Source organism: Bufo gargarizans, chromosome 5 (assembly GCF_014858855.1).
Source record: "Bufo gargarizans isolate SCDJY-AF-19 chromosome 5, ASM1485885v1, whole genome shotgun sequence".
Classification (NCBI taxonomy): Eukaryota; Metazoa; Chordata; class Amphibia; order Anura; family Bufonidae; genus Bufo; species Bufo gargarizans.
In genome coordinates, this window is record NC_058084.1 from 346,212,377 (window position 1) to 346,236,883 (window position 24,507).

Below are 24,507 nucleotides of genomic sequence, written 5' to 3' on the forward strand. Positions count from 1 at the left end.
TTTATGATTAAAAATGGCAAAAATCTGTAGGAAAAACAAGGCAAAACCACCATGTGTGATCCTACCCAAAGCCTAGGTGACGCTTTGCATTTTGAAAACTTTGCATGAGAATTTGTGCAGTACAAATTAGGAATGGATCCAAAAAAAGAGGAGACTCTTGTACTTTTCCCCGATGCTGGCGCAGGAAGGAAACGTATGGTTTTTATCATTATTCCAGGCACCCAGATCAGTTTCGTAAAATAAAATAAAAAAACCTGGACAGCCCCTTTAAATGTATTTTGTGTTTTTATTGTATGTATGAATATATAATTAGCTTTTTTGTAATGCACATTACAACTATTTTTTCATTCTTTCTTCTAATCGCATTAAGTGATTTTTATCTTGGGGACAATTGCAGACTTCTGTAATTTTTTTTTTTTTTTTTCATTTTATACAAGAAATACATTTGGTTGTAAAGCTGATGAGGGGGTGCCCTTTCAATGTTTGCCTCAGGCAGCAGGAAGGCTGTGTGCTCCCCTGCCCCTTGCCAACACTGAGGGACGGGGGCCCAAGCTGAACTCTTGCACAAGGGCCCATGAGCTTTTAGCTACGCCCCTGGCCACATGATCAACTTTTGGAAATCAAATAAACTTTGGAGCTTATAATCTACTGATGGATAGAGTTTTCGGGCATATGGACAAGTCATGTTTAAGACCATTGACCAGAATCATCATCCCTGGAAGCTAACCCTCAGAGAAACACAACGATCTGAGTAAAAAGGCCTGCGACGTATCTGTAGTTATTTAGCTGCTATATTATATATCAGAGTGATGTCGTTATGAGTCTGTTGGGATAAAATGCTTCCAAGAATTTTGAACTAGCTTTTCTATTTTTCCCATTACGCTGTATACAAAGAAGGACATTAAAATGAGACAAACTAGACTTGCTGATAAGATGAATCACGGCTTGGGGAGAAGTCCAGAGGTAAAACGTTCCTCGGTCTTACAAGGCCAAGACAAAAACATGATACTGTACAGGGGACACATCTTAAAGGATTAGTAATTCTAGAACACAAGTCTCAGTAAATACCATATTAGCAGAAATGGATGTAGGATTTCCTGTGTTTTCACAGAATTTGGGAGACTTCATACTGTGCTCTCTTTTTCAGGGTGCTGACCGCATCGTCCATTACTAGCAGAAAGTGACATGTGTCTAGTAGAATATTCAAGTCAGAATAATTGCTTAAAAAGGAACTCCGGCAGTCTCCAGCCTGTAACATAACACTTGCCAACCCTTCCTGTTTGTCCGAAAGTCCCAATGAAAGCAAGGAGTCTGCTCGGCAGAAGCAGACGACCACTAACTGGCTGCGTACATGTCACTTCCTGGACAATGAACCAACCTGAACATATTGGCCTCTATTCATGGCCCTGGTATGATTTATGGAGGAACTCTCTGAATAGCATCGCTTACTGAGTACCCTGGCACTATTAATGGGGGTCTTTTGTTTCCCTGGTGTTCACAATATTTATAGGTTACAAAATTCCAACCAGTTCATGAAAGTTGACAAGCGTATTGTAACCACTTACCTGGTCCTTTGTCAAACAAGCCAATAACTGGCAGACATCTTCTACTCTGAAGAAATAGCTACCTGCCCTTGCGAGAAAACTGTGTGAAATCCTTCAATCTGCGTAGTTACTAAGCCACATCCAAGATATGGTTAGACCACAGCTTAGCACAATGCCAGTACAGGACACTTTATTTTGCATTCTAATAGTTCAAAAGTCTCTTAAAGGGGTTGTCCAGGACTAGAAAAAGATGTCTTACGGTACGACCACATGGCGTGGTGGTGATGCGGTCATGATACGGTTGGAACAGCAGCATCTCATTTCCCAATAGAAGTCAACGGGAAAATAGGTTTCTGAGACAGACCTGGCACTTTCAACATTGTGATGACTGCACCTGCATGAGATGTACAGTGGAGTAGCCGCTGGCGGAATATGTTTATTATTTGAAGTTAATCAGAAATCTAAAGAACCAGGAAAATTCACAGTTCAAACAACAGTGGCAGACAAAAACGCTTCCTAAATGCATGATTATGGATACGGTAACCACATGTAGTCAAAGGTATGCATTCCTTAACCGCATCATGACCACGACTGCAACACAACATGGTCGTACCCTTAGGCTAAATGCACACGATCAGGACTGTGTGCGGATTTTCCACGCAGATTTGCGTGCGGAAAATCTGCACCGTAGGTCATGTACATTGTATTCTATGAGAATTTGAATTTTTCAATGCACACGATGCTGATTTTTCCTTACCGGATTTTCTCCATTCACTTAGTAAAATCCGCATGCGGAAAATCCGCACCAATTGATGCGGATTGACCGCACATATTTGCCTGCGAACACCTGAGGATTTCAGTGTGTATTCTCCGCACATGAATCCTGAACGTGTGCATGTACCCTTACAGCTCAGCCCCGTTCACTTCAATGGAGCTAAGCTGCAATACCAGACACAACCCCTGGGCAGGTGTGGGGCTGTTTTTGAAAACAAGCAGCCATGTTTTTCTAATCCTGGACAACCCCTTTAAACAGCACTTGGCAGCAGGATCAACTCTATTAAACCAAGTATAGTGCCCGGTATTGTTGTTTCTACTGGTTAAAACAATGCATGTCTTGTGAAAAATGTGTTACAGACCCTCCCTACCCAAAAAAACATATTATTTATGTAAATGCCTCAATGAGCACCAAGGGGCTAGGCCCTGCCTCTCAGTGCACTGAAGCCTTATTTGCATAAAACGCAAACAAAATTTAAAGGGTCAGAATGGCATACAAAATTCACCAATATCATGTCTCTCCCGTGCTGATGTTACCTGGGTCCCTACTGGTCTCTACTTCCTAACCCTTCTCAACACACACAGGAAATGAATGCTCGGTGAATTGCGTCTATAGTGTTGACTCTTCTCAGCTGGTGATTAGATATAGAGACTGGCAAGACATGGGGAGCATCAGAACGGGAGCAGTAGGGATCGGAGAGGTATCACTTATTTTGTTTTTTAAATATTACTGGGAGGACAACTCTTTAAGGCTGGGTTCACACTTGAGCGTTGCGCAAACGCGCGTTTTACGCGCGTTTTTGACGCGCATTTTTATGCGCGTTTTTGTAATAGTAAACGCGCGTTTGACGCGCGTTTGTGTGATTCACTACAGTGTCCTATGGCCACAAACGCCCCAAAAGTCGCTCATGTACTTTTTGGAGCGTCGGGCGTTTTACAGCGCGATCGTACGCGCTGTAAAACGCCCAAGTGTGAACCATTCCCATAGGGAATCATTGGTTTCTCCTTGTTGAGCGTTTTACAGCGCGTAGGAACGCGCTGTAAAACGCTCAGGTGTGAACCCAGCCTTAGGCCAGTGCAAAACTTTATTGAAGGTTTCATGAGAGTTTCAAGAAGCTTACAATACAACTTATATTATTCACTACAGGTAAACAGTTAAATGCAAACAACTTCAAGGAAGTCTTTCACCTAATCTGAGCGTTTTAGACCGCTCAGATCAGGTTATAGACTCTTTAACCCTCATTACGATCATACCTTTGTCTTATGTGTCCCTCGCCCAGATAATGAAAATAACACTTTTTAAACTTATGCAAATTACCTTCTGAAGGTGCCCAGGGGCAGCGTTACTGGGCGATGTGCCCAGAAAAACACACCTCCAGCCGGCGGACGTCACGAGCGGCACCAGAGGACGGCAGGCTGGGAACTGGCCCGCACCTGCGCACTGCTCTGCCCATTATGGGCAGAGGAACATCCTTTCATATTGCGCATGCGCCGGACGGCTGTCTTTAGTTGGCCGGCGCATGCGCAATATGAAAAGCTGTTCATCTGCCAATAATGGGCAGAGCAGTGCGCAGGTGCGGGCCAGTTCCCAGCCCGCCGTCCTCTGTCCTCTGGTGCCGCTCGTGACGTCCGCCGGCTGGAGGTGTGTTTTTCTGGGCACATCGCCCAGTAACGCCGCCCCTGGGCACCTTCAGAAGGTAATTTGCATAAGTTTAAAAAGTGTTATTTTCATTATCTGGGCGAGGGACACATAAGACAAAGGTATGATCGTAATGAGGGTTAAAGAGTCTATAACCTGATCTGAGCGGTCTAAAACGCTCAGATTAGGTGAAAGACTCCCTTTCAGGGTTCAGCGCATGCAGTATAGCAAGTCACATATTTTATAACAGTAAAATATAACATTTTACAAAAAACACTCTAGTAGTGATAAAGTGTTTCCGTGAGGAACTATTAGTCAGTAATAAGATAAGATAATAGTATCAGAACCTGCATATGAAGGTCAGCTCACAAGATGGCAGGAGGATCCAAAGGGAAAGTGTGCCCAGGTTCATTATGCGGTCCCCACCTATAACACACCCATGCAAAAACACACCCATCTGTTACTAACAATGGGTAGATTAAAAGCTCCTGAGGGTGATCACAAATGTTTTAGTTGACTTACTAGTCCTCTTACCTGTGTACTCGATGATATACCAATCGTATACTATACAACGTAGATGGACATAAGGATGGGTGAAAAGAATCATTGGTGCTGATGAAGTTAGAGCGCCCCAGCCACCACCTTTTACCTTGGAGATACAGCATTTTATTTGCTTTTCAGATTTGATCTTGAAATATTTATTACAATAATAACAATAACATCCAGATTATTTTCATCTTGAAAGCATATAATAAAAAAGATGAATATTGGTGGTTTATGTGTGTCTGGCTGCTGACACTGTGATGAAGATCTAATCAATTTACATCCAATGGCTTTGAAAATAAATTGTAAGGCCTTGGATGGAGGTTTTATTAAACTTTGCAGGATAAAATATGCGTTAACATAATTGGCTAATGAACACATTAAATCTGTGGGACAGGAATGTCAGTGTTTTGTTCTTCAAGAAGACTTTAAGGCCTCTTTCACACGGGTGTCGCATGTGAGGGCTGGACAAGATGCGGGTGCGTTGCGGGAAAATGCACGATTTTTCAGCGCGAGTGCAAAGCATTTTAATGCGTTTTGCACCCGTGTGAGAAAAATCGGCATCTTTGGTACCCAGACCCGAACCTGGATTTTTTTCACAGAAGTTCAGGTTTAGGATCTGTGTTGTGTAGATTTTATAATTTTTCCTTATAACATGGTTATACGGGAAAATAATTGCATTTTTAAAACAGAATGCTTAGTAAAATGTCCATTGAGGGGTTAAAAATAATAAACAAATTTAACTCACCCCATCCACTTGATCGCGTAGCGGATCTCCTCTTCTTTCTACTTTCTTCAGGAACTGGCTAAAGGACCTTTGATGACGTCACTGTGCTCATCACATGGTCCATCACATTGTCTATCACCATGGTGATGTATCATGTGATGGACCATGTAATGAGCGCAGTGATTTCACCATAGGTCCTTTTCATCAAAAAAGAAAGAAGATATGCCAGGCTGAGCGTTTAAGTGGATTAAGGTGAGGTTATTAATAGTTTTTTATTTTTTAACCCCTCCATCACTATTTTACTAAGCATTTTGTATTAAGAATGCTATTATTTCCCTTTATAACCATGTTATAAGGGAAAATAATAAAGATCGGGTCCCCATCCTGATCGTCTCCTAGCAACCATGCGTGAAAATCGCACCACATCCGCACTTGCTTGCGGATGCTTGCGATTTTCACGCAGCCCCATTCACTTCTATTGGGCCTGCGTTGCGTACAAAAACGCACAATATAGAGCATACTGCGATTTTCACACAACGCACAAGTGATGCATGAAAATCACCGCTTATCTGAACAGCCTCATTAAAGTGAATGGGTCCGGATTCAGTGTGGGTGCAAAGAGTTCATCTGACGCATTGCACCCGCGCGGAATTCTCGCCCGTGTGAAAGGGGCCTAAGGATGGATTCACACAGGCCATTGTCAGGTGTTTACTGCTTTAGTTCACTATGGTGGCTAAGTGTACAATAGAAAAAAACATACACAAATGAAATCTAAGGCCACAATCACATCCCCTGCGAACGTTTCTGACAGGCTTTTCTGCCACATTCTACAGATCCTGCCGCTTTCCGGCATAAATGCCAGTTTTCAACTGGTCAAAAACTGTTGCATTCATTTGTGCTGGATGAGGCAGCAGGATCAGATGAGAACATGGCCTAAGGCCAGGTTCACATGAAGCACTTTTGCGCTGGGTTCACACCTGAGCGTTTTACAGCGCGTTCCTACGCGCTGTAAAACGCACAACAGGCAAGAACCAATGATTCCCTATGGGAAGGGTTCACACCTGGGCGTTTTACAGCGCGTACGATCGCGCTGTAAAACGCCCGACGCTCAAACAAGTACAGGAGCTTTTTTTGGCGCGTTTGACGCGCGTTTGGGCCATAGACTCTTTGGACAACACTGCTGTCAGTCACCCAAACGCGCGTCAAACGCGCGTTCACTATTAAAAAAAACGCGCATAAAACGCTGCGACAAAAACGCGCATAGAAACGCGCGTTTGAGAAACGCCTAGGTGTGAACCCAGCGTTGGGGCAGAAGTCGGGTGCACAGAGCTTTCTTAGCAGTGTATTATTTAGGCAATTGTGCAGCGATTTTAATTTTACAGTGCATAAAAACTACATAAACCACTGTGTAAAAATGTATATAAAGTACTATTTTGTATAGATGTAGGCACTCCGCTTTATTTTCTTTTTGAAAAGAGCTAATTTACAAACCTTTTTTTTCCCAGAGAAGCATTGCATGGCCTATTAGACTCCTTGGGGCACATTTATTAAGACCGGTGTTTTAGACGCCGGTCTTAATAAAGCCCTGCACTAGCACGATCCGACGAAGTTATGAATAGGCCTCTATAAAACTTTCGTGGATCCTCCACCCCTTCTAAATGTAAGGGCTCATTCACACGACCATATATATTTTGCGGTCTGCAAAACACGGATCCACAAACGTATGACGTAGGTGTGACTTCCGTATTTTACGGAACAGCTGGCCCCTAATAGAACAGTCCTAATCCTTGTCCGTAATGAGGACAATAATAGGAAATGTTCTATTTTTTTGCGGAACGGATATACAGGAACGGAATGCACACTGAGTAACTTCTGTTTTTTTTGCAGACCCATTGAAATAAATGGTTTCGCACATGGTCTGCAAAAAAAACGGAATGGACACAGAAAGATAATACTCATGTGTGCATGAGCCCTAAGACAGCTTCCTTGCTGTCTTACATTTAGACCATTTTCTACGCCCACTTTTTTAGACCTGGCGTGAGCAGGGGGAAACGTCGCAGATTGTGGCGCAAGAAATACATCTAATTTAGGCATATTTCTGCCTAATACATGACCCCCATTTGCCTACTAGGAGAAGTAGTACTGGATAGGGGAAGATTTCCTAATCTTATAGATGGCATAAACTTAGACAGGTCGTCTAGACTTGCAGCAGATTTATCACAGCGGCTCAGGCTGGAGGATAAATGTGGTGCAGGGAGAGACACTTTTGTTGAACTCTATACCAACTATCACTTGGCAGAGTTTAAGACGGATTTGTGGCACAAAATGTTGTTTATTAGGACATGCCCCTTTCCGAAAGTTTGTCCGCTGGTCATTGTTTACAAGCAGCCAGCGATGATGTGACGTAAAGCCATGTTACCACTGCAGCCAATCAATTGTAGTTTTTTTTGCCTTTACTATTTTTATACTAAGTTATCAATTTTTTAGGGATGTTTTCTTATTTATTTTTTTAATACATTTTTTATCACATTAAGGGATTACTGTTTATTAAGTATATTTTAAATGTAGGCCCACATTTACTAATGTCAGTGCACTTAAACATTGTCATAAACTGCACCAAAGGTTTATGAAAATTGGAGCAATTTGGCACATTTTTGGTGCAATTTGGTGCATCTAGTTTTGGCAAAATCCTTTGAGGATAGCTCACAAAGGGGTGAGACTCAATGGAAATGGGGTGTGGATTAGAAGTAAAAAGGCCACTTAATTTTCCATTCTTCTAAATGAATCTTTTATTTTGAGCATTTATTGTGCTTATTTTGCATCCGTTTTTGTCAGTTTCGCCAAAGATCCGTTATTTTTGACTAGAGAAAAAGTCCTGTGAAGAAGAATTTTTCTCTCTTCAAAAGTAACAGATCTCTGACAGAACTGAAAAAAATGATCCCTGCTCTGCAGGATTAGGAAAGCTGCCCTATTATGTTTTAGCATCTGTCTGTACTTTCTTTCAAATTTCTTTTTATTGAGGTTACAGCGTTAGACCTCATACACACGACCGTTGTGTGCATCCGCGTCCGTTCCGTCATTTTTCACAGCTTAGCGGAGGTCCCATTCATTTCTATGGAGCTGTGAAAAAAAAAACTGATGCACAACTGGTATGTCAACCGTGTCCGTGTCCGTTTTTTTTCTACAAGACCTTGGTGCAATAAAATTACACTTTTCATTAATCTTCCTTTTTTTTCCCATCAGACACAAAAAAAGGAAGACACAAGGAAACACAACTGAAGTAAAATCGGACACGGACCACTGAAGCCAAATCACTGACAGTGAAAAAACACTTTTGTGTGCATGAGGCCTAATTGGTAAACAATAAACATAAGAGAATGAGGCAACATGCCCCAGGATCATTAGAGCAGTAGACTTATGTATAAAGGTATAAACAGCATTATATATAGGACAGTGGTCCTGTTACATCAAGATGAACATAATATGATCGCTACTACAACGGTCGAATGGGTGAGTTGTATAGATCATTATTGATTAGGGATTTGGGATCACCTCTGGTTCTTCTGCATCCACGGCTCCTAAGTGACTGAATATTTGTCGTGTGACAAGGATTCCCAACTGGTTAACTCCTCAAATCTACAAATTTCCTGAACTTTATCTTTATCTTTCCCCATCTGCAAAAGTAGGAGCCCGTTCAGAAAGCCAGTTAAGAGGGATGAGCAGTTTAGCCGCAGGTGGGAGAGTAATGAGTGCTTGCTAAGGGGACAGTGTGAATCTGGTAGGTTTAAGAGGACAGCTCTGGGCGTTAGAGTTGTGCCAGCTGGGCATAACTTTTTAATCTCGTTAGCCACATCGTTCCAAAACAGACGAATCCCAGGGCATGACCACCATACGTGCAGAGCCTTGCCCCTGTTTGTATGGCACCTCCAACAATTCTCAGATTCTGAGGGAAACATTTTGCTCAACACGTCTGGGGTACGGTACCACTTAGTAAACAGTTTAAAAGCATTTTCCTCAGTTGTTATACAACGGGAGAAGCCATGTGAGTGACTGAGAATCCTATCTACCTCCGATTCGGTGAAGCTTAGTCCGAGATCAGTTTCCCACTGTCTGATGAAAGAGGGCTTCGCTACCCTCTTAGCTACTAGTAACTTGTAGAATAGGGAGAGCAGTTTTCGTCTGGGTGAGGGAGATTGTATAATGGTGTCGTACCAAGAAGGAACGTACTCTTTTTGTGCTTTAGCCAATTATTCCTCACATATGTTACTGAAGTGAAGAAAGTGTAAGTAGCATCTGTCTGTACTTTAACCCCTTCAGGACCCTGCCATTTTTCACCTTAAGGACCAGGCCATTTTTTGCAAATCTGACATGTGTCACTTTATGTGGTAATAACTTTAAAACGCTTTTACTTATCCAAGCCATTCTGAGAGTGTTTTCTCGTCACATATTGTACTTCATGACAGTGGTAAATTTGAGTCAAAATATTTCATTTTTATTCATAAAAAAATACCAAATTTACCCAAAAATTTGAAAAATTCACAATTTTCGTAATTTACATTTCTCTGCTTTTAGAACAGATAGTGATACATCCTAAAAATAGTTATTACTTTACATTTCCCATATGTCTACTTCATGTTTGGATCATTTTGCAAATTTTCTTTTTTGGGACGTTAGAAGGCTCAGAAGTTTAGAAGCAAATCCTTTGTTAACCCTTTAGGTGTTCCACAAGAATTAAAGAAAAATGTAGACGAAATTTCACTTTTTTGGCATATTTTCCATTTTTATTTCTTTTTTTCCAGTAACAAAAGCAAGGGTTAACAGCCAAACAAAACTCAATATTTATTACTCTTAGGCCTCATACACACGGCCGTTGTTTTGGTCCGCAATCCGAGCCGGACCCATTCACTTCAATGGGGCTGCAAAAGATGCGGATAGCACTCCGTGCTTCCCGTGCTTCCCAGTCCCTGATTGGGTCACCAGGTCACTACTTGACTGCGGCAATGAATCGGTTAAACAGCTGGGCTCAGAGGGACAGCTGGGCACCTGCTCTAGAAATCATAAAAAAGGACCCTTGGTGGTTATTAAAGGGTTCAATGACAAACGACAACCCTATAATCTCTTTAGGGGCTTTTCTTTGAGTAGTGTAGTGGCTCAGCACTATCACCTGACCCAACCTATGTGTGAACAAGGCCCAATAGAAAGTTTTTAGTCAGCTGGGCATTTAATAAGGCTGTGTTTACAAGCGGGGTATTTGTTACGGCACCAAAATCCCACAATAAAGTACAGTAAAATCTGTTTAGGTGAAGATTTACAAAACCTCATTTACAAGCTGTGGAAAAATGTACGCAAATGAGTAACACAAGTCGATTTGTTGTGGATTTAGAGCCATTTCCACAGCTGAAGTTTGCTCTGTGAGTAAACCTGGCCGTAGGCCCCATTCATAGGAGAGCAGTAGGGATCCTGAGCAGTTCCATACTGTATACGTCCATCGGGTCTTCTGTATACGCAGTCCGTGTGCCGCAGCGTGAAAAAATGCTATGCCATAATGATATCAATTCCTCTCCCACAGTAAAGACTTGCTGTCACTGCCCCTGACATGTCTGTGTTAGGCTACTTTCACACTAGTGTTTTCAATTCATCATAGGATCTCAATACCGGAGGAAAACACTTCCATGTTGTCCCCATTCATTGTCAATGGGGACAAAACTGAGAATGCATTCCGTTCTGTTTGGTTGCGTCCCCATCGCCAAGCAGCGTTTTTCTGTCCGTGATGTGGTGCGGAGCAAGACGCAATAGAAAACGGATCCGTCCCCCATTAACTTTCAATGGTGTTTATGATGGATCCGTCATGGCTATATAAGACATAATACAACCGGATCCGTTCATGACGGATGCATGCGGTTGTATTATTGTAACGGAAGCGTTTTTGCAGATCCATGACGGATCCGCAAAAAAAAATAGTGTGAAAGGACCTTAGTAACTACTTGCATTCCCCATGGAATAACAATTCTGGAGCATCTGTTCTTATGATTCTATGCTGTGCCATTCCTTTTGATTTTGGCCACACGACTAGGATTTTGGCCACGCGACTGAAGATTGCAGTGTAGTCAGGCTGCTATAGGAATGGGCCGCTGTGTGAGTCGCGAGATGTGATTTTTTTGAGTTTCGCCTGTCACTTGTCACAGCAAACATGCGAGTTGAGCTGTGACACATTCATTCCTATGGCAGCCCAGCTACACTGCAATCTTTGGTAGTACGATGGATGTTGGTCCAAAATCACTGTGTAGACGTACAGTATTGTAGGGGTTCCTGCACATGGTGCAGATTTGTGTGCAGAAAATGTGCATGAAATCTGCACCAACGCCACACACAAAAAAAGCCCCACTATTTATTATATATTATATTATTTATAGTGGTTTTGATGCATTTTTTGTGGGTTTTAGGCTAGTTTCACAAGGGCGTTGCAGGAAAAGATGGGGGTGCATTGCGAAAAACATGCACGATTTTTACGCGCGAGTGCAAAACATTGTATAATGCGTTTTGCACGCGCGTGAGAAAAATCGGCATGTTTGGTACGGCATGTTTAGGTGTTGTGTAGACTGTATTATTTCCACTTATAACCTGGTTATAAGGGAAAATAATAGCATTCTGAATACAGAATGCATAGTACAATAGGGCTGGAGGGGTTAAAAAAATAAAATAAAATAAAAAATAAACTCACCCTAATCCACTTGTTCGCGCAGCCCGCATCAGGAATAGGACCTTTGATGACGTCACTACGCTTATCACATGGTCCGTCACATGATCCATTACCATGGTGATGGATCATGTGACGGACCATGTGATGAGCGTAGTGACGTTATCAAAGGTCCTATGCCTCAAAGAAGAAGACATTAGAGATGCCGGCTGCGCAAACAAGTGGATTAAGGTGAGTTAAATAAATTTTTATTTTTTTTAACTCCTCCAGCCCTATTGTACTATGCATTCTGTATTCAGAATGCTATTATTTTCCCTTATAACCATGTCATAAGGGGAAATAATAAAGATCAGGTCCCCATCCCGATCGTCTCCTAGCAACTGTGCGTGAAAATCGCACCGCATTCGCACTTGCTTGCAGATGCTTGCGATTTTCACGCAGCCCCATTTACTTCTATGGGGCCTGCGTTGCGTGAAAAATGCACAAAATAGAGCATGCTGCACAGCCCCATAGAAATGAATGGGTCTGGATTCAGTGCGGGTGCAATGCATTCAACTCACACATTGCACCCGCACGGAAAACTCGCTCACGTGAAAGGGGCCTAAAAACCGCACATAAATCCTTGCTATTTATTGCTGTTTTGGTGCAGATTTGATGCAGATTTTCCACAGATCTCATCCTTCCATTGAAAAGTGTGAAATAAGCAATACAAAAAAAATGCTACAACAATTGACATGCTGCAGATCCGCACAGCAAGTCAACACGTGCACCAACATTAAGAGATATTTAGGCCACCCTACATCACTCTGGCATTCCTACACCTGGGTATCAACCACAGTATCACTGAAAGAGGCCCTGTGCCCTTGTTACTTCATTGCAACAGGCGTCACGAAAACAAGTACTTTTCCTCTTTAAGGGCCCTGGGGGGAGGTGCCCGCTGCAGAAGCACTGATTGGATAGTGTCACACTGTGCAGGGACCCCCCCCCCCACCCCCCCACTGTGCAGGGACACCCCCTACTGTGCAAGCACACACCCCCTCCCCCCACTGTGCAGGGACACCCCCCACTGTGCAGGGACCACTGTGCAACACCAATAACGATGCATACAGAAAAGTAGGCCCAGTCCTAATACTCTGCCTGGTTGGACCAAAAGATAGGAAGGGGTTTCCAAAAAGTGAGTTCCTAAATACCCCACCCTCCATATTTGTACACTTGGTTGGAAAATGTTAAAAAAAAAAATATATAAAAAAAAATGCTATTTTTTTTTTTTCAAACCTCTCCATCAGAACCTCTACATCTGGTAAACGTTAGCCTGATCTCAATAGTATGTACGGCAATTAGATTATTGATGAAGGTAGAATGGCGCTGTTTATACCCTAATGCACAAAATATCCCATTGAGCAAGATCATTACCATGAGGCTAAGCCCAATTTAAAGTGATGCATTCCAACGCGATTCATTTCTTCTGCTATTCCTTATGCTTTGCATAAACGTAAAACTTTCTCAGTTCCAGAGTGCGACCCTCTATGACCGCGAAGAGGTTAACTGGCAGATTTACGAGGCTGACTTTACCTAATAAGCTGCTTAATTTATAGCCTAAAAGACTGCAACCGATGCAGTGCTGAGCCCCAGTAACAAATTATACCACAAACAGCCAAATTATGTTGGTTGTGACAGCAACCGAGGCCACACATTAACCCACCCACTTCCGTGTACCGTCGAAAGGCGACGTTCTTTGCAGAGAAATAGCGACAAAAGTATCTTACATTCGGTGATTCATCCTCCCTATGGTCAAGGTATAGGCAAATGCGCGGCTTTCGAAGACACGTAGACAGCAGACCTAATTCTAAGGACGATAGATTGAATCAGCGTTTGCAAAGGAGAGAGCAGTTTTATAGCTTTCTTTTATATCAGTGCCATAGAGAAAACTCAAACCAGACACAAACAGCCAAAAACCACATGAAGACATAAATTTAATCAGCACGGGTTAAGAGCTAATTATAGGGTTAAAGATTTCAAAACATGAACAGGCATTAACGATATTGCCATGTGGCCCAATCAGATTTTACCAAATTAATAGGAAACATTCTTGCAATTGACTTGGGAAAGCGGTTTTGGGGTCGTGTTTGCACGAGTTGCGTAGAACTTGTAAATTCTTTAAAGGGATGCATAATAATCCAGGGCTCGTCTGTGCTGCACAGCTACAGCATGGGAGCTGACCATGTGGCCATACATTACAAAAGCCAAAATTTAGCAGCACTCCACATAGAGAGAAGATGGAAACTTTATTCACCCGTGTGCACAATGTTCCAGCTGTGCCCAAGGGACCTTCTTTTTCATTTTTTTTTATGTGTGCAGGTGGACACTGTTGAAAAATCCCGCCTGACTGTCAGGCCTCACATATCTGTACAGTACACCTATAGATAGCTCTTGGCCAATCGCTTGCTAGGCCATATATATCCCTCCTGACACCCCCGTATACACGTGAAAGCTCAGCTTGGGCGAGTGTGCACGTGTTCTGAATAAGGCTCCATTCACACATCCGCAATTCCGTCCCGCATTTTGTGAAACGGAATTGCAGACCCATTCATTTCTATGAGGCCGCACGATGTGCGGTCCCGATCCGGAAATGCGGACCCGCACTTTCGGGTCCACATTTCCGTTCCCCCCAAAAATAGATAACGAACAATTAAAGGCATATTCTATTAGTGCCGGCAAAATGTGGTACGCACATTGCCGGTGTCCGTGTTTTGCAGATCCGCAAAACGCACACGGATGTGTGAATGGACCCTAAGTAGAAGGAAGAAAGCCACTGCCAGGCACCTCTGGTGGCAGCTTATTTTCCCTGATTTTGGGCCCGCGTCCGATCTGCATTTTTTGCACATTGTACGCACCCATTCATTTCTATGGGGCCTCAGAAAATGCAGACAGCACACAGATGTTATCAGCCTAAAGACTCGTTCACACGAACGTGGTTTTGGTCCGCATCCGAGCCGCATTTTTTGCGGCTCGCGTGCGGACCCATTCACTCCATCCGTTGCTGCGTTCCGTGGCCCCGCAAAAATTATTATGAGGCATGTCCTATTATTGTCCGTTTTGCGGACAAGAATAGGCATTTCTATCATGGGCCTCCTGTTCTGTTCCGCAAATTGTGGAAGGCACACAGGCGGCATCTGTGTTTCGCGGATCTGCAATTTGCAAGACCGCAAAACACGCCACGATCGTGTGAACAAGCCCTAATCCTGATGTGAGTGCTGTCTGCATCCATGTTCCCATTCCACAAATTATAGAACATGTCCTAATAGGCGTTTCTATAAAAGAGACCGAGGAAAGTCCGGGATGCACACAACCAGTGTCCATATTTGGCCGACCCGCGGTTTGTGGACCACAAGACGGCAACGGCCGTGTGCACAAAGCCTAATATATATGATATAAACATTTGATGAGACCCTTTTACCTGAGATCCCTGGATAAATAACCAGCATATAGGGCAATCATTCTAAAAGTGAAAAGACAGACCACATGTGAATACGTGCTCGTCCCTGCCCAGACTACATGGGCCATTTCTCCTTGTAGAGCAATCAATTCATGAAGAAAATCAGTGATCGGTTCCAATAGTAAATATATACACCTTTTATCTTATCCGGCCTGTTTGTATATTCTTTTTCCAAGAAAGACATATACAAATGACTGCTCTTATAAAATGTACCGCTCCCCTGAACATTAACCAACAGGAATTATTTATTGGGATACACTAGAACGGTACTTGGGTGAGACATATGATCGCCTGACACAGTATCACTTACAGCATGTGCCTGAATCAGCAAGAGTCCCTAGCTCCAAACACTTCGGAGCAACCTGGGATTTCAGGACACTATAAAACTACAGTATAAAAGTATGTCCTCAGTTTTTACCTCCTGTATAATAGAACTATAATATATATATATACGGTATATATATATATATATATATATATACACACTATCTATATATACAGTATATACTATCTCATTCTATATATGTATATACTATATCTATAAATATATACCGTGTTTATATATATATATATACACACACACACAGTATATACTATCTCATTCTACATATGTATATACTTTATATTTGTATATATATACACACACACACATATATATATATATATATACGTACACACTTCAAAAGTGTTGAAAAAAGTGCAAATTCTTCAAAAAATTATATATATACATATCTAATCTATCAAGAGGTATGCAATACAGTAAATACAGTAAGGCCTTTTTCACAACATGTTAAAAGCCATGTGAAAGCAAGAATAGTCTCATCGCAGAAGAAATGAAGTAGCCAAAAAATGTGGCGCAAATCGGAGCTTCAGAGGAGTCCTGTTCTATCAAGAAAGAGCTAGGTTCTTAATCAGCAGAATAAACAGATCCAAAAAGTCCCAGTCTTTCTCTTTATACGCCAGCACCCTACGGGTGCATGCACAAGGTGCCTATTAGAAGCCGGATTTTACAGGTGGCGCATACGCAGCGAATACAGTACCTGCTGTAAGTAGATGAGATTTTCCACACAGGAATTGAGTTGCAGCGCAGATTTTGCAATCCACAATATGCTGTTTGTGCAAAGCTTCAGTGCACTCCTTGCAATGCAACAGGTGAGATCTGGGGCAAATCTGCCACGAAATCAGCAAATAATCCATGCGTATTAGGCCTCTTGCACACGAATGTTGTGCATCCGTTCTGTGCATTGGGGACTGCAGTTTGCGGTCCCCAATGCACGGGCAACGTCCGACCGGAACAGATCGAGACCCATTCAACTTGAATGGATCTGTGATCCGTCCGCACTGCAAAAAAATAGAACAAGTTCTATATTTTTCTTTTGCGATGCGGAGGCACGGATGGGGTTCCGATCCATGCTTCCGTCCGCATCTCCATGATTGCGGACCCATTCAAGTGAATGGGTCCGCATCCGTAATGCGGAATGCACACGGGCCGGTGCCGTGTATTGCAGACGCGCCCTATGCGGGCCGCAATTTGGCCACGGGCACACAACCTTTGTGTGCAAGAGGCCTTATGGTGCTGATTTGATGCGGAATCACAGTGAAAACCGCACAAAAATCCACATATACTACATCGCCGTGTTCATACATACCAGTCCTGAACACAAGCGTTGCTTTCATAATTGACAAAAATAAAATAAATAAATAAATAAAATTAAATTAAACTTTTTAAAAAGTAAAATGCATGTGATACGTTCCGAGCGGTTTTCTTCAAATGAAAAAACAACTTGGATCTGAACAGTAATACGTGGGACGTATTAAACAGGTGCGAATAATCTGCATTCACCTATTAATACGTCCATTGAGTCTTAGCCATAAATCTTACAGCCTAAAGACGATACGCACGATGAAAACAATACGTAATTCAGCAACCAATTAAGGTGTATGTTTCATATTCCAATCTTCAGTATCTGACAAAGTCATGTTCTCCATGAGCTGCAGTCATATTCAATACACAATAGGTTTGTGTGTTTCCAGCCCCTTATACTGGACAGTTCTGTACGCTCATGAAACCACCTGGAAATATGAAGGTAACTGCAGTTTTACGTTAAGTTATGATACGAGATTTTCCACTAACCAATAAGCAGGTAGGTTGGAGAGACATGGAAAATTCGGCTAAAAACCCCTTTTACAGTTTGGCCTACTACAGAATCAGCTCTGTTGTGAGTGCTGAAGGTGAAGGATATCAAACAAGCATTCATATGAGCGGCTCGAAAGCCCTGCAGCTTTCACCAGCCATGAGACTGCGCCACCTAGGAACACAGCTGTGCTCCTGCCGAAAATTCACTTATTTATTACTGTATTTTCTGGTAGAAGAATAATAACTCACTATGGAATAGAGACAACGCAAGATAAAAATAAATAAATATATATATATTATTTATCCCCCCCCCCACATTTCATTTAAATACACAATGTAAGTGAAAGGGAATTTATGAACATCTGGTCCAAACACAGTTTTTCAATGGAACTCTCCCCCCTATGACTTCCATGATAGAGACTACAAAGAGGTTGTTACTATAGTGAAATATCCTACATGGTTTTTTAATATTTTTTTTTTTACTATAACTGCAGTATTTTTCTCAAATACTCATTTCTCAAATGCACTGCTGCATCAGCCCAATACACCTAAAATGATAACTTTTACTTTCGCCGTATAAGCAAATCTAAAGTAACTTATGTATAATTTTCCTGTTGATTAGAATTATTTCATAGCAAACGTATTGGGCCTGTTCGCATTAAAAGCATTTATTTGAATGAAAGGCTATTAGTTTTATTTACATTTTATTTATATTTTTTTGCGTCAATGAATGTGTGATTTCTTAAGGGTTAATTGGAATATCTGCCATTGGTTCTCCTGTATAAGCCTATGTATATCATTTAGGGAGAAGCAAATGTCCATTTTAGCGTGAAACCGTCAGCCCTGGAATCAGCTGTCCGGTCAGAGGATTGGGCCAAAAAAGGTTAAGGACCTGTAGTGTAACGAGGGCGAGCAAATTCTCTGAAGCATTACCCTGGACGGCTTCAAATAATATGGTTAATCACTTGCCATTAATCAAACGCTCCATTGAGGCTTTATATGTAATACACAGCTACCGTTCTGCATCACAGACTGCAGATATATCATAGTTATTGAGCAGTGACTGAAAAGCACAAAGACTCACACAAGTATAGACGTCTTATCTGTCTCATATCATCTATCTATAGATCTGTCTCATTATCTCTCTATCTATCGCATGAGCACATTGGCTCGGTGGTTAGCACTGGTGCCTAGCAGCACCAGGGTCCTAGGTTCAAATCTGCCCAAGGACAACATCTGCATGGAGTCTGTATGTTCTCCCCATGTTTGTGTGGGTTTCCTCCGGGTACTCAGGTTTCCTCCCACACTCCAAAGACACACTGATAGGGACCTTAGACTGTGAGCCCTATTGGGGACAGCCGGATGCTAATGTCTGTAAAGCGCTGCGGAATATGTCAGCGCTATATAAGTGCATAAAATAAATAACATAAAATAAATAACTATCGATCTCTATTCAGCTATCTCATATCTATCTATTCATTTATTATATATCTATATATCCATCCATCTATCTCTCTATTTATCTATCGTATATCTATATCTATCTATCTCTAGCTATCTTATATCTATCTATCTTATATCCATCCATCCGTCTATCTCATATCTATCTCTCTATCCATCTATCTATTCATCTATCGTATATCTATATCTATCTATCTCTAGCTATCTTATATCTATATACATATATAAATATATATATACGGTATATATCCATCAATCCATCTCATATCTATCTCTCTATCTATCTATCTATCTATCTATCTATTGTATATCTATATCTATCTATCTCTATCTATCTTATATCTACGGTATATATATATATATATATATATATATACAGCCATCCGTCTATCTCATATCTATCTCTCTATCCAGATATCTCATCTATCTATCTCTCTATCTATCTAGAAATAGAAAATGTAATGGGCAGCACTGCAGTAATCGTATAAATGTGGAGTGCCAGTGGCTGAAGAAGCGATCCACCAACTTTACAAAAAAATAAACACGAATTCCACGCCACTTCCAAATGAAATATGTGCGTAATTTCCCCAGATAGCGACGTCTCAGTCCTCTCAATGGGACCTTTCTCAAGCAGTGACTATCTATCTATCTATCTATCTATCCAAGCAAAAGAGCCACAGCATGACTCTGGAAAATTCAATGGTGGGTGCCAATAATCTGTGCCTTGATCCAGAGTAAAATGGCCAATATCCAGACAATATTGCATCACTCCAGGATATCATTAAGAATTCAGCAATTTATTCACTCGTGTTCAGTGCGACGTTTCAGTCCCACATTGGGACTTTTTTCAAGACTGAAACAAGTCCCAATGTGAGAGTGAAACGTCGCACTGAACACGAGTGAATAAATTATACTGTTTATCTATCTAATATCTATCATCTATCTATCATATGTCTATGTATCTATCATCTAATATCTATCTATCACAGATCTAGCTACATCTATCATATGTCTATCTGTCTATCTATCCATCACAGATCTAGCTACATCTATCCGTGTGCACATGTAAGGTTTCTACAACCACTGCAGACTGAGGATGAAGATGCACTTGCACCATTGTTTAATAAACTATTATACTTTACCGTTGTCTTTCAAAGCACATTTACATTTCCACCACAATATACTCCTGTAGTTATGGTTTCACAGGATACATATCACTTTGCTTAAAATGCAGACATTTTCAGTTCACATTATCTGCAAATTAATTTAAAAAAAACAACAAAGACAAATTTAAAGTTCTTATTCTATAAAATCTAAATAATTAGGAAACTCCAGACGCACGTCAAACAGGGAGCATGAGGACAAATTAATATTTAGATAATACTAATACTCAGCACACGGCAGCCAGCCAGAAGAGCTTCAAGTGTGTGGAGTTCCAGTTTTGTAGAATCCATCTTTAACTCTTTATTACCTCTGATTACTACCTAAATGGCTTACATGACGGTCTCACAACGCTGCACGTGCCATAGAGTAACATTACAGTACAGTAGTATTATATAGCTATAAGACGGCAATATATTATGTATTAGAGAAATAAGGATAGATAGATAGACAGACGGACAGATAAATAGATAATTAGATAGATATTAGATGACGATAGATAAACAGATGATAGATAATTAGATATAGATTAGATGATAGATAGATAGAACAGTAGATAGATGCATAGTAGATACTCTGTAGATAGATAGATAAACTGTACTGTTCATATAGACTCAGTAGAAATTCATGTACATTTATAAGTTGTATTTTTACCATTTTATCACCCCCCCCCCCACCCACACACACACACACACACACACACACACACACTCCAAATCATCTATTGCCTTGACGATACGTTTTAAAAACTTTAAACATTTTTGGGCCTTCCCTGCAAGTCGTACAATTCCTCTACTATTCCCGCTAGCTCGTTCTCATTACTGTTATTAATGCCCGTCTCGGTTGATCTCCCTTCTATCCTAGTGACCCTCCAGACCTTTACGTACCCCCCTTTTCTTCTCACGCTTTCTGCTCCATTCATACATTAGGTGGGTGGAGAGGGAAAAGGGAAGATCAATGGTTTGGGGGAAATCAGGTTTGTTAGTTTTTTATCCTAATGAAGCACCTCTTGTCTTTTAACTTTTGGGGTTACACGGTTAAGGGGAGACACAGAAGAACTTCGCATAAAGTTTACGAACACATAAAAAGGTGTGATTTTAACGTCCGAATGACGGGTCTTAATGAACGCTGTCCTGGCAGGGACGGCCTTAAGGAGCCGGCAGGAACTTCAGAGATTCAATCATGGAGTGAAATGTATTACGTACTGGCATTTCTAATGGGACTGTTCAGTTGGACCAGCGCTTGTCTGGTGACAGCACCGACTAGATGTCTGAGTCCAGATTCCCACCAACGCACAGCGCATTAAAACAACTGGTACTGCACAAAAGAAAGATGTCAGTGTGTGTAGCAGTGTTTATCTGGGAGGCAGACTGCACGGTCAGCAGATCTAACTCCTGAGCCCTTCGCTATCTGAAGCTGGTAATCATACCCTCTTCCTAGGCTGCGGAATGATGTAATGACCCCGTGTCCAGCATTATTCCCAGGGATGTCTGCGAGGAAAACATACAAATACTGACACCTAACAACCAAATACGCACAAAGCACCCTCCAACGCAGGCAGCAGAGCTCGTCATCACATAAAGCGTAGGAAGCAGGGGCGGTCAAGAGCAGAATAAAAGAATGAGCCCATATACATGGTAATAACTCCTTATTAATAAAACAGGTGTTGGACAGAAGTAGCAGAGCCGAGTTTGTCATGTATATCGACTACACTCCAGCTGTTGGGAAACTACAACTCCCAGCGTGCGCACTAACTCGGCCGTTCTTGCAACTCCCGTAGAAGTGAAAGGAGGATTCTCGGAGTTGTAGTTTCAGAACAGCTGGAGTAGTGCCGCTGCCGGAGGCTACTGGTCCTCATCCTACGTAATCTGTACATATCCCCATGTGCGCCCAGTATGGCAAAAAAGCTAATTCAGCTCTGCTACATCTCGATATTTAGTATTACTCAATGAATCGCTGATAGACTAATGATATACTAAAATCAGATTAGGATTTTTATAGATTATTACATAACTCTCATGCAATTTGTGTATCTGAGAGAACAGTGTCCCCCAGTTCCCAGCGAAGTATGCCACGACACGACTCAGCGTCCAATCCCAATATAAGCGCCCCCCCCCCCCTCGTCCACGGTTGGCTTGACAACCCTTGAACAATGCAGGAGTTATCTGTGTCTTATGTATTGTAGTCGATGGGGATGGCCGTGAAATGTATTGTCTTCTACGTGGCGGATGGCACCAGCATATTAACGACTTGCTGATGACCTAACTGGACTCCGTTTGCCCAGATCAGCTGAGACAAAAAAAAATAAAAGTTTTCCAACTCCCACTAAAGTTGGTGAAAAGTGCTAAAAAGTGAGTGGTGCTTCAGCGGTCACCCTGTCCTGATGGCTGGGCAGGTTGTAAAGTATTGGGGCGAGATAAGCAGCACACCCCTCCATTCACCTGATCTACTGACAACACCAAAATCTGTCACTGTCATCCTGAATGAAACTGCTAGGAAGTGGATTTAACCCCTTCAGGCAGAGGACTGTCGGCACACTTTGCAGACAGCAGGTGACAGATCTGACATCCTACACATTACTAGCATCTAGAATGCAAAGTTTCAAGTCTAGATCTACTGTCCCTTTAAATGGAATGACCATCTAATTCATTGACAACTTTTCAATGTATCCAGTGGGGTCCACTTACCCAGCAAGTGTAGAAATCAGCAGCTATGTGAGGAGACTGTGGGGTCCTGTAAGATGGAAGGAACTTGGCTCCGCGGCTGAAGCAGGTAAATAGCGCTAGAAGTTTATTTGGCTGCAGCATGTACAGTGCAAAGACTTGGAGCAGCAGCTAACTCTTCACAGGCTGCTTAAAGACTCTGGGCTTCTTTCTGGAGTGGGGAGTGACTTTCCCCCTGCATCACACATACACACACACACATTTAAAGACACAGTGCCATGTACTACAAAAGAACCACGTTGGACTGGGGGAAGATTACAATACGTTCTATTTAGAGCAGCATTACATCATCCCCTGGTGACGTCACGTGGGATTCCTGAACTTCTAAATCATAGCATGGAGCGGAGGGGGTGTGGCCGGGGGCTGGCCGGCACGCCCCCCTGGAGGCTGGTGGAGCCCGCTCAGCTGTAGCTCAGCTGCTGGGGGCTGACTCATGTGGGACCGGGGATAGGGGAGGCCGCCTGTAACACCAGGGCTGAGCCAGGGAGCCGCTGGTACTGCTCCGGAGCTTTGTACGGTAGTGTCCGTGCACGGTACGGACCTGCTGACGTCACAACAGCACGTGACATTCCTGGGTCTGAAGCCGGTGTGCTGCACAGATATGCTGTGTGCCGAGCAGAAGGGTCGGTCTGAGGGACGGCGGGAGATAGAAAGTGTCAGCGCAGGAGACGTGCGAGTGTGTACTGGGGAGGGCGTGTAATATTGTATGCAGGGGGGGCGGGCGTGTAATATTGTATGGGGGGGTCCTAATATTGTAGGCAAGGGGGGGTGTAATGTATGGAAGGGGGGTGCCATGTAATATTGTGTGCGGGGGCGTGTAATATTGTATGCAGGGGGGGCGGGCGTGTAATATTGTATGGGGGGGTCCTAATATTGTATGGAGGGGGGGTCCTAATATTGTGTGCAAGGGGGGGCGTGTAATATTGTATGGGGGGGTCCTAATATTGTATGGAGGGGGGGTCCTAATATTGTGTGCAAGGGGGGGCGTGTAATATTGTATGGAGAGGGGGGTCCTAATATTGTAGGCAAGGGGGGGGTGTAATGTATGGAGGGGGGTCCTAATATTGTATGCAAGGGGGAGTAATATTGTATGCAAAGGGGAGGGGGTCCTAATATTGTATGCAAAGGGGAGGGGCGTGTAAAATTGTATGGAGAGGGGGGTCCTAATATTGTATGCAAGGGGGGGGTGTAATGTAATATTGTGTGCAGAGGCGGGGGCTGTGTATATAGAGGCGGGGGCATGTCATTGTATTCAGAGGCTGTGTAATATTGTATGGAGGGGGGTCCTAATGTATGCAAGAGGGGGTAATATTGTATGGAGCAGGGGGATCCTAATATTGTGTGCAGGGGGGCGTGTAATATTGTATGCAGGGGTGTAATAGTGTATGGAGTGGGGGTTCTAATATTGTATGCAAGGGGGGGGCGTGTAATATTGTATAGAGGGGGATGCTGTGTAATATTGTATGGAAGGGGGTGTGCCATGTAATATTGTGTGCAGAGGCGGGGGCTGTGTAATATTGTATGCAGAGGGGGGGCCGTGTAATAGTGTATGTAGAGGGGGGGCTGTGTAATATGTGCGGGGGGGGGGGGGGGGGGTGCCGTGTA

At 42.6% G+C, this 24,507-nt stretch overlaps 1 protein-coding gene across 2 annotated transcripts in view; it reads right to left on the reverse strand.

Annotated features, from left to right (window-relative positions):
- Window positions 1-22,946, reverse strand: part of CREB5 (cAMP responsive element binding protein 5) — a 506,504-nt gene extending 483,558 nt beyond the window's left edge. For both annotated transcript variants that reach the window (XM_044293077.1, XM_044293078.1), the window contains exon 1: window positions 22,867-22,946. The gene's annotated coding sequence lies outside the window, so the exon portion shown is untranslated. The remainder of the gene's footprint in view (window positions 1-22,866) is intronic.
- Window positions 22,947-24,507: the final 1,561 nt, after the last annotated feature.